Below are 15,166 nucleotides of genomic sequence, written 5' to 3'. Positions count from 1 at the left end.
AATTGTACGTTGTGGTTGTATGTGTAAAACAGCATATGATTTCGTCATATACATTTTTTCATTTCGCAATCAGGCGTCTTGCCAACGCTGACGCAGACTGAAAGGTAGCAGTGGTCCCAAAAACCTATTATATTACGCTGTTGGAGACAGGCCGCGCGGAAGCACTTCCCCACCGTCGCCTATAGGGTAGAACTATTACATTTTCATAGCTATCTGAGCTTTAGAACGCTCATGCAAGCCTAAAGGAGCTCGACTACATTCAAATTAATGTTTAGAGAGAAGGATGCAAACAGCCTATGAAAGAAATCGTAAAGGAAATAAAAAGAATACTGGAGAGATGATTGCTTCATATGTCGATAACGTCGGGCTGTTTGCAAAGAAGCAATATATATATGTGGCTTCTACCAGTTTGGCTCTGGCTGCGAGCGCGCACATTTAGAAATAATACATACTCTAGGCCAACAAAAATTGAACACTGGTTTTTGAGGGAAAGAATTGGTGCAGAATCTATTTAAAATCTCGATGGACACCCGATCCGCGCCGTAAGGAAAGGAATGAAGGAGGGAGGTGAAGAAGGAAAGGAGAATGAAGTGCTGCAGGGGAAGGCACCAGAATAATTTTTACCTTTTAGATATTTCTAAGGTACACGGACATCGCTCATCACACGGGCGCCTCTTGCGTTTCGCCTCCATCGAAACGCGGCCAAAGCAGACGGAATATACCATTTATCCTGGAGGAAGTAGTCATTGTTCGTGAACATGCTGTGTATGTAAAAAAAAAGCATCACAATAACGCGGCCCACGGAGCTAAAGGACAGGTTACCAAGCCCATATTTTGTCCGCGAAAGGTATGAGGGGCTGAAGAAGCCCAGAAGAAGAGAAGCTTTCCCGATCACAGCTGACTGCTGGGCTATGAAGTCCAGCCTTCGAAGAGAGGGCCAGCGATTTTCTTTTTTTCATGCATATGACATCTCCGGGACCATGAACGACTGGCCAGACGGGTATCAAGTCATGAATTCTACGTTTGCTTTCTCTATTTGTGAAGTTTTTGACATGCTACGCCGGTTGTTTAGGTTGCACTGTCTGCCTGCTCTGTGAACTAGCACTCTTGCTGAGAGCAGATATGATGAATGTCAATGCAGGTGGCTTGCAGCCGCAGGCACCACGAGATTCGCAACATTTATATGCAAGGGGCGTTCATTCAGTTCCGATTGTTGCAATGAAGCAACACCGATAAAAATGTCAGCCTTAAATGAGAGCTTAATCTATCTGTATGTATTCTGCTATAGATGCCACGCACTTCTGCCAGTGATGAATGAGCTGAAGTAGACAATCACTGTCAATCTCCTCGCTACACTGGCGAAATTATATCTTCACCGCCCCTAAATATTTCCCGCTCAGCGTGCTCTTCGTGTGAGGGAAGGTGAAAAAGTCACGTGGTGCGAGGTCGGGCTAACATGGGGTTGGGCAACCTGCGCTGAAGTTTGCCACGCCGATCACAGCACCGTAACACTGCCTAGCGACAGGAGGAAGCAGTTTTGTCATGCACTCGTAGTGCTATTTGGCGCCACCTTCCCTGCGCGTGTATTGTTCATGAATGACGGCACTGTGACGAAGCCAAACGTGGCCGCGTCAGCTGTATGGACTACGAGAGAAGCTAGGCAAGTAGGCTAGCGTTATCGCTCAAACGTGGGCTTTTAATCATTCAGAATTTGCTCTTGCGTGTGTACCGGTCCAAGCGGCTGACGGAGGCAGTTTTCAGTCTTTTATTGGTACAACATAGTTCCACCTGGGAAACTTTGCGCCTGTGCGGCAAACTTTCATAGCCTGACTTGGCCCCGTGTGTCACCGTCGCCTGTACCGGTGCATTGTCAAAGAGTAGAGGGACAGATTTTTCGAGTGCGCGGCAGCCTTTGTCATGTGCAATTTGTTGTGAAGGACGCTGCGCAGTGAGCCCTCACTCACGTTAACCTGCTCCATTAGTGAAAACTATTACGTTTGGAATATACGGCGGGAAATTTATAATTTATTTTGAAAATATTTTGTATACATGAATGCACTAAATATATGACGGAAATATGTTTCTGAACTTTTACGCTTTGTATTTGAAATATATTTTTAAAGTTTTCCAAAAATACGTCACTTAGAGCATGCTTCGAGCACGTTTCAAGTACGTGAAGAAATATATATGTGGTTTTAGTCTGTGTTAAAAGTGTACTTTCGTAAATATGAAATTAATTCTTCTCAAATATATTTCAAAGTTAATAAATGGGCAGTCTTTTAAACAGATTTGAAGCACACTTTTAGAAGCTGTAGAACAATCCAGTGCTCGAAATCGGGTTTCGGGAAATGGCGTTTGCTTGTTGGGAATCTGTTGAGAGTGTACTTTCGCTAGTAAGGCATTAATTCCTCCAAACTATGCTTCAATTCTAACGAATGAGCTGTCCACGTAAACATATTTGCAGCACACTTCAGCCGGCCGTTGAACAGTTAGTGCTCGAAATCGAAATGTCTTGTTGGGAATGTGTTGAATGTGTACTTTCGTACATACGAAATCATTCGTCCAAAGTGTACTTCAGTGTTACGAATGAGCTGTCCGCTGAAACATATTTGCAGCACAATGCAAGCGGCCGTTGAAAAACCTGGTGGTGGAAATAGCATTTCGCGAAATGACATGTTGGCAATGTATTTAAAGAGTGATTTCGTAAATACGAAATTAATTCATTGAATCTATACATGTCCGCGTATACATATTTGCAGCACACTCCAAGCTGCTTTGAATAACCTGGTGCTGAAAATCGCGTTTGGGGAAATCGCATTAGCATGTTGGCAACGTATTTAAATTGTGCTTTGGTAAATACGAAATCAATTCGTCGAAGGTATACTTCAATTCCTACAATTGGGCAGTCCGCATCAGCGTTCAGCACACTTCAAGCTGCCGTGGCACTCGAAACCACCTAGTGCTTGAAATCACGTTTCCAGGAACCGTGAAAACTCTCCCTTTACTGTCGTCCATTCACTTATGGTAACTTCTTGCAGGAAAGCAATCACCACTAATTTAAATTACGTGTGGATAGCGTGATAGCATTATACCGGTAAGGGCGTCAATGCGCACCTCCGGGCCCGAGCATGCCAGCGAAAACGGCCCCGACTGGCAAGGCTGACCGTATCCCTGAGACGCCCATGTATTATTTGGTTCGCAATTCGACTCCTGACCGATGCCTGACGCAAGTTAGGACTACCAATTCGGTTCTAGATAGACCACAGATTCATAAGCGACCACTCTGACAATTGTGCGATAATTTGGAGGCCCACAGTTTTAGCCCAAAATGCGCCTCACCGAACAAGATAATGTGTCTCCTCTCGGGGGGTGAATATAAGCCAAGCTAAGTTACACGCTTGTCGGAGCAGTTCCTGTTTGCAGACGTCACTTGCCGTCGGCATTACCTGTGTGGCGACGTCTTTGCCGTTCAGGTCCCATCCATGGAGTTCTTACTATTAATAAGAGGGAAAGCTGGCGGCGATGCACCTGAGCCACCATGGGCGCTGAAAGCACCATAGGGTGATGAGCTACTTGTTGCGGGACAGTCGGTTTTCTTCAGGAACAGAAAGTGGCGTTACTGAGATGTTCCGTTCCGTCAACGATGCAGACGACTTTGGCGCAAACGCAGTGCGCAAAAGCCATAATAGCGGAAACGCAACAGCACATGACGCCAATAAAATTTTTTTGGTTTCTGAAGTGCCATTAAAAAACCTTTTAAAGTGTTGAAGTGACAAAATTTTTTAAAAACATATTAATTAAAAAAACGCCTGTTAGGCACAAAATTTTGCCTCTTGTTCTTTGCAATACTTGGCCAATAGGAGAGCAAGCCATCGCTTATTATGGGCAAACTTTATATTTGCATGCTTTTCTGCTCGTTTGTTTCAATTTATAGACAGGATATTGAATGCTAGGACAATCTTGATTATTGAACAACGTTTGTTTTTCATTATTTTTTGGCCAAAAGTTGTGGTGCTGCAGTTGCTAGCTCTCCACCCTATGATGCCTAGAGTGCTCATGGTGGTTTAGGTGGTCTCGAGGAAGCTCCATGCAAATCATCATAGGCGGGCGCTAGCTTTCCCTCAAGTTAATAGTAAGAAACTCTATGGGCCCATCACGTGACATTCCACTGTCATAGACGTCTTGATGACAACGCGTTTTTTCTGGGATTATGCGTCTCCTGATGCTTAAAACCAGTTCAGTCATTACTTCTGATCTTCACAACATTGGTCTGTATTATCCGGTGAATCTAACTAGTACACCTTTTTTAAGCCGAGCTGAAGTGAATATACTTTCAATGTATTAATTGTATATGTTAGTAAATTTTTAATGCAGTGTAATGATTTTAATATATTTTCAGAATACTTTAATGTGCTTTTAGTATATTCTTAACCTATTGTAGCGAACCATGATGACAACGAGTGCTCACAAATGGCGACGGGATTGGTAGGCGCGGGCTCCCTCTCCAAGCGTCGCACACCCCCTGAGAGAGCCGACCACCTGGCCGGGAGCGACGCTGGTATCTTTTGCAGAAGAAAAAACTGACTGTTTAGGCTAGCGGTAGCGGGAGTCGAACCCGGAACCCACCGCTGCCGAGGCGGGCGCTCCACCTAAAGGCCACGGCTGCGGTAGGTTGCTGTATGTAGTATATAAATATACGAAGCGGAGAGAAAATGCATTTTGATGCATATGTAAGAATGTTCAAAATACAACTAGCATACTTAGCAAGCATTCGTATGGCAATTTAAGCATAGGGACAAAAAATCGAAATTAATATGAAATTAATACACTGTGTCTTCGGAATCCATTTTTAGCACAGCCTTTTTTCGATAAGGGCTCCGCCACTTCTTCTCCAGTTATTCGCGGTTCAGTGCACAGTACAGCCTAAATTTGCACCGAAATTCGTGGTTCACCTTCTAACGACCCTCGGCCAGTGCTTCTTCGTTGTCGGGGATTGTTTGACCTGATGGAAATAGTGTGCGCCATTTCAAGACAGTGTCAGATGCTTGAGAATTGTTACCGCGTACACCGCCGCCTGCTCGGCATTGATCTAAATGGAGTCAGGTTTCTTGAAATACAGAAAGCGCATCACTGCACTTGATTCAACTAGCCAAAATAGATGCTGCATTTTTGTTTTGATGCTAAAGGAATGTTGCGCGGTACTATACAGAACATATCTGTATTCCACCAAGACTAAATGGTCGTGCACTTATTTTGATGCTTATTTCTTTCTTTCTTACCTTCAAGGCCCCTGGAGGCGTTACAGAAGGGAGTGGAATGCACGAAAAATATCTATATATATGTAATTATAACACAGGATTTGCGGTAATACAGAGGGGGAAAAATAGGAATAACAACAATAAATCAGAAAAATGGAGATTAGTGGGAGTAAACATATTCTTCGAGAGCAGATTTGCAGAGAACAGAGTCGGTAATCTTGGCAATTGATGTGGGCGGGTAGTTCCATTGATTGCTTGTCTTTGGAATAAATGAGTGGAGATATGCGTTCATCCGACAAAAGGGGATGCCAACTTTAAGAGGGTGATCTCTACAGGACGAAATGTATTCAGGTTCAGGGAGAAGCGCTTCTTGAAGATGGTGATTTTGATGATAAAATTTTTTGCAAGAGAGATAAGCGAGACACTTTTCTTCCTAAGGAAAGAAGTGGAAAGTTCAAAGTAGCTTTCATGTTCGATAAACTTGATAAACGAGACTTGTTGCGAAATTTAAATCTTCAACAGCGATTTTGCTCAGACTCCAACGTTGGAGTGTGACATTCCAGACCAGGATCCCACACCGAGCATGCATATTCCAGTTTTGGCTGTACGAGTGATTTATAGACTAGAAGTTTTAAAGAGGACGGTGGCATAGTAAAATTTCGCCTTAAATATCGAAGCATGCGATTGGGATTGCTACAAATGCTGTTTATATGAGTTTGCCATGACAGATTGTTAGTTATCTAAATATAAACATTGTGTGCGCCTGTAGTAATGATACCAGCTTAATGAACGCCCCTCGTATCAACAACTCACACCAGCCACGTCTCTATTTACAAGTTGGTCCAAACCTTTAGTGTAATGACATGGTTACCTGATACAGGCCCCGAAACCGCATTATATGTGCATTTGCGTCGAGATATAGGCTGTTTTATATCCAAGGCGTGTCATATTTCAAATAAAGTCACTTAGGCGGCACCCTGTTTTTGTTCTAGGAGCAGCAACAGTCACGGTATCTGGACAGGTCTTTCTACACCTGTTTCTGAGGAAATACAAACTATGCCGCCATAGCGTGAAGGAGCAGTGCAGTAACTTGGATGCGAAAATAACCCGCCTTCAAGGGCCCTTTTGCCAGCTCCTTCTGCGGAAAGCTGGGATAAACTCATCACACAGCCAGAGAAGACCGCTCAACTTGCACTGATTTGGTGCGCCCAGCACGTCATCCCTAACTGGGGGCCACACTGGAAACACATGTCCTAATTCCAGACACCCGTGACAACAAAGTTGTCTCTCTCGCACTAAACACGGCCGGCTCATACTTGACCGTCTCAGCATCAACCCGAGAGGCGACGTCGACCCACGGCCCAATATCAAATAGGAGCCCATAGCCGCCTTGTCGTCAAAACAACGCCCAAATGCATGCTACCTGGCCGCCATGATACGCTGCGAAAGCTCAAAGCCCAAGCACTAGATGTCACATACCATGCTGACGAGCACGCAATATACGTGGACGTTGCGCGGCGAAATCCAACCACATACATGGCTTGTGCAACCACGCCACAATCCACTCTCGTCCCTACCGCCACAGTACGCGCCCAGTCTCCCAACGCGGCTGAAGAAACTGCCATCGCGCTGGCCATCGCTGACTCACGTACGTGCACAGGCCTAAGTGAATCTGAAAGAGGGATACAAAATTTCTCGGCAGGTTTTATCTGCCACCCGCTGCACGCATCCTTCGCGGCTGCATTCCCAACCAAAAGATCAACCTAGTCTGGGTACCCGCCCACACAGGAAACTCAGGAAACTAAGGGGTCGACCTACTAGCCCAAAGCATAACCAACCAGGCGGCCGGCCCCACGGATCCAGCCGGTCTTGCTGAGGGTCCCGAGACCTTTGCCGAAATCGCCAACCTCTACAGAAAGACGAGACGCCAATTCCCACCTCCCCACCCCCACTTAATCCGAGCGCAAGCCACCATGCTCCGCAGGTTGCAGACAAATTCTATCCTTAGCCATTCCAGATTATTTCTCATCACAGACGGGAAATACGTCCCGGCCTGTCAAAAGTGCAACCAAGGAGAAATCGCCACCCAGGCGCATATCCTCTGGGGTTTTGCGGGAAACCCGCCTCCACGAATCTTACTGCCAGCTCCCTTTGATGAGGGATGCAACCAACTCCTCAGAAGGTCAGACAAGACCATTCAACTGGCACTCGTTTAGTGGGCTAAAGAAGTCACCCACACTTGGGGGCCACACCAAGCCCACCTGGATACATCCCGGCATTCTATGGTAACAAAGTTGTTTCTCTCTCCCTTGGGAGACTCGCTCAGTGCACGGTAGAAGTGTTCGTGAGAGGATAAAAATGATGGTCGCCAGTTTCCCAGGTGATAATCGAAAGATGTAGCCTTGCGATATTACACCATGCAGCAGGACGCACGAGTGATGCTCGTGCCTTCAATGAGCCCTATCACATTTGACCAGTACCTCTTTAGGTGAGCTTTTTACGTGATCGGTATTTTCGGTGACTAAACGCCCCGATATACACCAAGTTGAGCGGTAGCGTTAGGGACCTCGTTGAACGGCGAAAGCGGCGGACATGGCGTCGTCGCCGGTGTGTGCGGAAAAGCCTGCTTGGCGGAGAGGGCCATGACCTCTCGCGGAGCTGTCGAATGAACTTTGACTAACACCTTAAATTTGATGGAGGCGGTCAGATCGACGCAACGTGACTCAAACGCCATTAGGACGTTGATGCGCCGAAAAGAAAATTGTGGTTATAAACCTGGAGTCCAACTCCTGACAGTTGCGATGTGAGACAGACACAGTGGCCCTGGGCCACCAGGCACGTTCGTATGGTTTGGATAAAGCTGAGCTTTACACTTTTGCCGTGTGGCCTTTCACATATTATGAAAAAAGTGTACGTGTCCGCGGGGGCAAGCACAGCCACTGACAGGACCCATTAACGGCATACGGAGTTTAACTTTTCCCCAACTTTTTCTCCTGTCACACGGTCGCATTTTATCTATACCTTTCAGACGCTATCTCAGTTAGCCCTTATTTTTGTTTCGTACTCATTTAGCTCCCTTTTACCGCAATTTGCATATTTCAGTCACCGACTAGTAAGCATCGCAAACAGGTCAGATTTCTGTCATCACTGTAGCGGATGCTTCCACATGGTCATGCTGGCCGATTTTGTGGTTCTTAATAATATTTATTCCAGGTTTCTAGCATTGAAATCTAGAGTCTGACGGAAACCCGTCTGGTCGGCATGGTACACGACGAACGTGGAAGGCGCCGACCAAAAGAAAGGATGGGATGACGTTTCGGCTCCCGCAAGTAGCCTTGTTCACAATGAGGCATAACGTAGCTTCGTCGTTTATTTATACACGGCGCATGAGCGAACCCAGGCACTTGGCGTAGATTTGGGGCAAGTTTCCGCCATTTCAATTAAGCGTGTGCGCTATCGTCTTAATAATGAGCGATTTCAGATAGAGCCATGACTTCCTGTCCCTTTCCTTTGCGATAACACATGCCTCTGTCCAGTTTATTTTGCGTGAGGCGGACACCGAGTGCTCGGCAACGAGAACGAGTTGGAGAGGCAGAGGTGGAGCCGGGAAGACAGCTCTTCGGATGCGCCGAAAGCGTTTGTGCAGAATCTTTCTTCCTGCCAGCCGAACAGGGCAGAGATGACTGTCTTGAGCCTTGTCCTGAATATCAACACTGGCCCCACTCCAGACACCAGGAAGGTTATATGTGCTGCAGAGAATGCTTTAAACCAGGTTGACCTGTCGCGCCGAGACAAAGCCCGCGCACGCGTGGTGAGCTTCCTTTCCAAGCTACGTTTGCATTCTTCGGTCTCTACCCTTACGCGTCAAGAAAAAGAAGCTATTACAACCCTCCGCACCGATCCAAACGTTGCGATACTTCCGGCCGAAAAGGGGAATGCTACTGTAGTTTTAGATAAGTGCGATTACAAAAAGAAAATGCTGACCCTCTTGGAAGACGGTGACAATTACACTCACCTCGTTCGTGATCCGACGGCCAAGGAGCAGAGAGAACTACAGAAATTCCTGGCCGACGTCTTTCGGAAAGTGCCCCGCAGCACAGGCTGCTGTAATTCTACCTGTTATGCCACACTGGTTTAGCACCAGCGATCTACGGCCTACCAAACATTCACAAGCCGGACGTCCCTCTGCGCCTTATAGTGGATATTACGCATTCCCCGCTTCAGAATCTGTCCAAGTTTCATCACAGAGTTATCTCTCTTCTCGTCGGCAGAAGCCCTACGCACTTAAGCAACACCCGGCACTTGAGGGAAAATGTTTAAAACCTTAAAATCGACGCCGGAGAAATCGTGGATTCATTCGACGTAAAGTCTCTTTACAAGTGTGCCGATTGACCTTGCCATGGAAGTTTGCACCGCCACCCTTGACTCAGGCTCGTCAGTGCCAGAAAGAACTCCGATAGATGTGCATGACCTGACCCGCCTTCACAGACTCTGCCTCTAAAACACGTAATTCACTTTTGAGGAAGTCCCGTTCAGGCAGATTCACGGAGCCGCCATGTGTGCATCCATTTCAGTGACAGTCGCTAACTTGGCCATGGAAGAAATCGAAGGCCATGCGCTTGCGTCCTTCACGCCTGCCCCCAAAAAGTTCCTGAGGTACGTGGACGACTGCTTTTGCATCCTGACGAAAGAAGCATTGGATGACTTTACTATTCACCTCAAAATTTTGGAGCCTAGCATACAGTTCACCGTTGGCGAGGAAATCGACGGCCGCCTCCCGTTTTTAGATATACTCGTTTCCAGGCAGTCCTCACGTCTGAATTTCAACGTTTACCGAAAACCACCGCACACCGGCCGGTACCTACATTTTAAGTCCGTTAACCCTGATTGCCGGAAAAGTTCTGTGGTGTCATCGCTCCTCCGACGAAAAGAAATCTGTTCCAGAGGAGAAGACCGGATTGCTGAAGATATGCGCATACGGCGTGACCTGTCCATCTGTGCCTATCCTGTACACGTCATGGACTCTGTACACCGCCAAATGCAACGTCTCAGGCAGCAAGCTAACCCCGCTACCCAGAAACGAGCCGGGATTCCCTATGTTCCTGGCATCAGCGAACTTTTGGCGCGCATATGACGGTCGTACGAAATTAAGACAGCTCGTGTGCCAGCTCGGAAACTGAGGAGTCAGCTTGTGCACATCAAACAAGCTGAAGAAGGAAACGTTCCCAGGTGTCGTGTATTCGATACCATGTGCGGACTGCCCGTCTGTGTGTATCGGCGAGTCGGTTGACTTTGAGCAAAGAATACGTGATCACCAGAGTGACGTCAGAAACCGGCGCGGAGATCAAAATGCGCTTGCCGAGCACTCGGTGTCCGCCCCACAGAACATAAACTGGGAAGAGGCATATGTTATCGCAAAAGAAAGGGGCAGGAAGATACGGGTATATCTGGAATAGTTGATTATTCAAACGACAGCGTACACACATAATCTAAATGAAGGAAACTTGCCCCCAATCTACGCCAGGTGCCTGGGTGTGCTCATGCGCCGTTTATAAATAAACGACGAAGCTACATTATGCCTTATTGTGAAAACGGATCCCGTGGGGGAACCAAAACATCGTTCTATTCTTTCTTTTGGTCGGCGCCTTCTAATTTCGTCAGGTTTCTAGCATCAGTGCATTTTGGCAAAAAAAAGTTTACGCCTACAATTTATGAAGCGTTCATTTGAAAATACGAGTGTTTCGATGTTGAAAATTGCGCTAATGCAAAAAAAACGAGGTACTTATTCTGTGTCATAAACAAAATAGCTTTCTTAAGGCCATTATTTAATGCCTAAACAGACTTGTTTTTATAAATGGCGTCTTGCTGACACCTGAAAGGATTAACGCGAACTACATACAGCCTGATATTACATAATGTTGACGCGTGCGATCGGCGATCTTTTTCATTCCTATAATTTCCGGGGATCCACTTTAACACCATTTCGCTCCAGGCAGCGCTCATGTTCATAAACTCTCCCTCGTGGCCTACCGTTGCTCAGCGACCTATCCCCTCCCGGCCTGATCAGAGCGGCACCGGACAAAGCGGGAGAGAGGCGCCCGTGTGTTGACGTGGGAGGCCGACCTTTCCCATTTCGTATCTTTGGGGATCGCGCGGGCAGCGCACGCCTAGATACAGTTTGGACAGCGACGCCAGAATGAGAGGACGGATCCGAGGGACACCCATTCTTTCCCAGGTGACATCGAACTATCTCTGTGCCAACTGCTAACCTGGTGGCTTCCTTTTGCGGCACGCTGCCTGCGCGCGACACTGGGAGGCCGGCGTATTTTGGAAAACCTCAAATAAATGGGTTTCCCCTGGGCTATTCCTCGCGTGTTGTTCTACGCGACCACGAAAGTGTGGTGGAAGATAGCGGAGTGGTACTGGCCCTTAGAGCGGGACCCCAGCCGCGCTAGAAGCCCCACAGTTGTCAAGCACAGTAACCCTTGGATCATGTATTAGTGTGATAAAAAGTCCTCAATTCTTTATCACAAGTATATCCACAAATCACGCAAAGAAAGCTCAATCGATATGAGCAACAAAATTGTGCAATGAAGATGTCAAAGACTATATTCATAGCTATATTCAGAGTTCAGAACTCAGAGGTGTGTGTTTTAGCCCTATTCCAATGGCTAAACCCTTGCAAGATCTTGCGATCTTTGTACGTTTGCAATACTTGTGGGTTTGTGCAAAGTGAACGAAACAAATAACAATGAATCATTCAAAAACAAAACCCAGGGTGGCGCCAACAGAGCAGCTTCGCTGGCAACATCGGGAGAGCACTAGGCTATCACCGCAGTCAAACACGCCTCGTGCTTAATACCAACAAACTGTTGTGCCCGGATAACCAGCCTGGAATCCAGTTCTACAGGATGCAAAATTGCTCCTGCGAACGCCCTTTGGACAAGCCCTGTGCTGCACCGCAAGGCAACAACGCCCTAACGCTCCCTTGACAAGCCAAGATGCTGTGCCGCTAGACAGCGGCGTCCTATAGAGAAGAATCGGTGGGCGACGTGTCCAAATCTGCCGACAGTTGAAAGACTGCGAGGTACCGGTTCCCCTTACCCCCTGGAAGTCACCGAGCGCGGAAAACTTGAAGCGGGTGGCCAACGCGGTTGCTGGTTGCACCTCTCAGACGATCGTCAAGTGCTGGCTTTGTGTTGGGCCGTTTGAGTGATAACCGTTTCTCGAAGCTTAATAAGCCCCAACGCTGCCGCCTGGAGAGACCGATCTACAGAGAGACCGACCCACATTGTGCCGAGTGCCGCTCACGAGTGGAGTGAGATGTGTGGCGCGTTGGAGTCTCGCCGGACGTCGCCGTGCGAGAACAGTCGCGTTTGCTCTTATCTTGCCGCCCCTTGCCGATCTTGTCCTGTATAATGACTTGTACATAGTTTATAAAATCCCTTTTTGTTATTTTCACTGACGCCTGACTCGGAGTATTCGCTACCGCCAAGAGAGCTGGCAGCGCCCTGTCAAAAATGGGTGGCGAGTGCTACGGGACCCCCTGAAGGTCACAACATTGGATGGCAGCTATGGTATTGACCGGCATCAGCTTCCTCAGCGCGGTGACTGCCTGAAGTTTACCTCAATCGGCAGCTCTCTGACAGAGGTTATTGTATCTTAGAGAAGGACTTTGTATAGCATTGTGAAAACCCTGCGCGTTTACAGCCTAGTGGGAGCGTTTTGAAAACCAAGGGATGCTGAGGGGGTAAACAGGGCAGTGTGTGAAATTCTTGCGCATGTCTTACTAGTAGTGATATAGCAGTGTATGGCAAGTATATTGTAAACGTGTAAACAGCGAGAGGCCAGTGTTAACGATGGAGAGTTACAAGGTCAAAGAACTACAAATGTTTGAGGCGTTGGGCATTGACTTGAGCTCTACAAAGAGTACGAATGCGATCATTGAGGTCATGAGGACTGCGGACCTAACGGGTGAAGAAGCCAGAGAGGCCTGGGCCGATATCAAAGAGAAGGAACGTCGCAAGGAGGAAAAGAACGAGAAGGAACATCGAAAGCACGAGCTTAAAATGAAAGAGTTGGAGCTCCGTAAAACCTTGTCTGGCTTCTACGACAGTTCCCTCTAACGGCCCAAGAATACGCGGCCAACTGCCGCCCTTTGTCGTCGGAGAGGATATGGCCAAATACATCGCGAAATTTGAGCAAGTGTACGAACGGAATTACACTGAGTGATCTCTCTGGGCACAGAATCTGTTAGCTTTGCTTCCCGGGGGAGCATTGGACACAATAACTTGCTTGTTGAAAGAGGCGTTTGAGGGCTATAGTGATGTGAAGGAAGCGCTACTGTGGAAGTACAAATTGTCGCCCGAAGCTTTCCGGCAGATGTTGCGGTGTGTACAAAAGGGCAGGAAGTCGAATGTTGACTTCGCGTTTCTTCTAAAAGCCGATCTGGTGGAATGGCTGAAGGGCGAAGAGGTTTTCGATGACCGCGAAAAAATCGTCGAATGCATCGCGCTAGAGCAGTTCTACCGTTGTATTGATGAGGATGTCAGGCTCTGGCTTTAAGATAGGCTAAAGGAGGTTAGCTAAACAAGCCAGCAGAGTTAGCAGAAGAGTATTACAACCGCCGAGGCTTGCACAGTTGGGCAGTGCCCGTAGAAAAAGGAGATAGGAGAGATGGTTTTTCTGGGAAGCCCGACGAACGGAAGCAAATCACGCGTCGAAAGTTTCGGAAAGACGAGTCCCTTACCAAAGAAACTGTGAGGGAAAAACAGAATGCATCTCAGTATGCTAACGATGGTCCCAAGCTGCGAAACGATGCGACGCGTGCTTTTGAAAAACGGAAGCCGTCAACCTTTTGCAACTGCAGAAAGCAAGGGCACATCGCGGCGAAATGCCAGGAGAAAATTGCTTTTGCAACAATGCGGAAAACAAACTCATGCTACTATTGGAGCCATATATACAGGAAATTAAGGTAAACGGCAAGAAGTACAGAGCACTTCGGGACTCGGCCGCAACTATGGACGTCGTCCACCCGTCGTTTAGTCTCTTCGAGTGATTTTACGGAAGAATGCGCCTGGATATGGCAAGTGGCCGTGGAGGAGAGTATCTCTTTACCGATCGCAATGGTTATCGTTGAAGGAGAGCTTGGGAAACTGAACACAGAAGCCTCTGTGTCTTACGCTCTCCCGGAGCATTTTTCCTACCTCTTCTCAAACAGCTCGCAGCAGCTGCTGAAGGATAAGGGAAATCATTCTTTGCCGACGGGATCCAAAGCGTGGCAGCTGTCGAAGGAACTTGACTTCGCTTCGGTGAGCGAACAGCGATGCGGTACACGCACCGATGAAGGTAACTTGAGTGGCGAGCAAGTACAGGAGATGCAGAGTTCGTAGGCTGGCCTGGGCGAGCGTGGCCTGGACGTGACAGGGAGTGACGCGTGCACTGCTAGCTGCTATATAGACGCGCGCCGCAGTTAGAGGACGCGGGCTCCACACTCGCTGCGGTTTCTGCCAGCTGGCAGGAGCTGGCTGCAGTTGAAAGAGAAAATCTGATTAGCGAGCAGCAGGAAGATTGCTCCATAGCCGATCTGATGAAGAGCGTCAAACTGGGAGTGGGGAAAAAGAGCGTTTCATTTTGCGAGAAATCTTGCTTACTGTACCGCTGCGACACGGATAAGCCGGGTCGCATGTATGTGCAGCTTCTGATTCTTTGAAAATATCGCCGTCAGTTACTGGAACTCGCACACAAAAATGCTTGGGCAGGACACCTTGGCTTTAAAAAGACCAAAGCTAGAATGGCTCAGTAGATTTATTGGCTATATTGTTGGAAGGATGTCGAACAATTCGTGCTATCTTGCGACGCCTGCCAGAGGGTCGGCAAAGCCACTGACAAGTGGAAGGCACCGATAA

Source organism: Amblyomma americanum, chromosome 7 (assembly GCF_052857255.1).
Source record: "Amblyomma americanum isolate KBUSLIRL-KWMA chromosome 7, ASM5285725v1, whole genome shotgun sequence".
Lineage (NCBI taxonomy): Eukaryota > Metazoa > Arthropoda > Arachnida > Ixodida > Ixodidae > Amblyomma > Amblyomma americanum.
Note: the sequence above shows the minus strand (reverse complement) of the source record.